Raw genomic sequence first — 1,409 nt, 5'->3', positions numbered from 1 at the left:
TCGGAGTTGGGCGACAAGCGATAGGAGGGCATTAGGCGTTGTGTGAGAGGGCTCGTGATCGACCCTAAGGATTTTTTGTTAAATTAGATTTTTTAAACTTAGATATTTTGATTAAAATTTTATTTAATTGAATCAATCAATTTTTATCTAGAGATAATTTAAATGGATGTAATTTATAGTACAATAAAATTATTTTATTTTTTTAAATAATAAAAAATTTTAAAATATTATTTAAATTTATTTATATATATCCTCATTAATAATAATAATATATATATTTTATTACTCAATATTATATTTTATTTTTTATAATTTTAATTATGTAATTATTTAATAATTACATAATCAAAATTAAACACACCGTAATTAAACACATGATTTTTATCTTCCCTTACACGCCGCCCGCCCCCGCCCCCGCCCCCGCCCCCGCCCCAACGACTGCTGAAAGGCAATCGGTGAAACTTGAGATCGGGATGAGTTCCAAAGAGAACTACCGAGTAGAGCTTCGATCCGCCGCCCGCCAACTCAGTGACCGCGGTCTCTACTCTGCTGCCAAATGGTTCTCTTTCATTCCCCTATTTGTTTCCTCGATACTATTTATAATCTCTAACGCCTTTTCCTCTCCTCGGTAGGGCGTTGGAACTCCTTGTAGAGTCGGACGCTCCCCTGTCCGCTTCCTCGACAGCTGCCTCCGCCCGTGCCAGTACTACCCCCTCTACCTCCTCAACCAGCGCCGTCCGCCCCCTCTCCCACCTCCACCCTGACTCCTCCTTCTATCGCCGCTGTGTCCGCTCTGTCTCATTAGTCCCCGCATCAGCCGAGGCCGCTGCCACGCCCTCAGCTGCCGTATCTTATATCACAACGCCTGTACCTGCCGATGATGGCTTCGATGGCCGTAGCAATGATCGCTACCTCCTGGCCAAGTCATATTTTGATTGCCACGAGTACCGGCGAGCCGTCCACGTTCTTAAAGATGAAACTGGGAAGAAGGCCGTTTTCTTCCGCTGCTATTCCCTCTACTTGGTAAGATTTGCTCTAACTCCCATCGCGCTAGTTAGTCAGCTCATTAGGCTTTCACTATCTCTTCCTCGTATTGTTTGATGAAATGCAACAACCATTGTTAACTCGTTCTTCGTTTGATGACGCCCTCTTTTTGGACAAAAGACAATTAGGAGTCAACCCGACTTTTTAAAAATCATCTGTGGAAGTTTGTGGGTTTTATAGAGTAGGTCAGCTTGACGTGATGCTTTGTTCCCTGCATCTTTTTTCATTAATTTTCTCCAATTGTTTAGTTCGAGCATAAATTGTGATTCTGGTTACCAATTTCACTCAAGCAATTGAAATTCCTACTGACGCTATCAGACAATAAATTCCAGTGATTCTGTATTTCAGATTTCTGGTGATTTCTT

At 41.7% G+C, this 1,409-nt stretch overlaps 1 pseudogene; it reads left to right on the top strand.

Moving 5' to 3' along the window:
• Nucleotides 1-374: 374 nt before the first annotated feature.
• Nucleotides 375-1,027, top strand: LOC141815770 (anaphase-promoting complex subunit 8-like; annotated as a pseudogene).
• The last annotated feature ends 382 nt before the right edge of the window (nt 1,028-1,409 follow it).

Source organism: Curcuma longa, unplaced genomic scaffold (genome assembly GCF_044706935.1).
Source record: "Curcuma longa cultivar G26 ecotype Majalengka, Jawa Barat unplaced genomic scaffold, ITB_CL_G26_1.1 contig_10108, whole genome shotgun sequence".
Lineage (NCBI taxonomy): Eukaryota > Viridiplantae > Streptophyta > Magnoliopsida > Zingiberales > Zingiberaceae > Curcuma > Curcuma longa.
The sequence above is the reverse complement of the archived record's forward strand: the minus strand, read 5'-3'. Positions and strand labels throughout refer to the sequence as shown.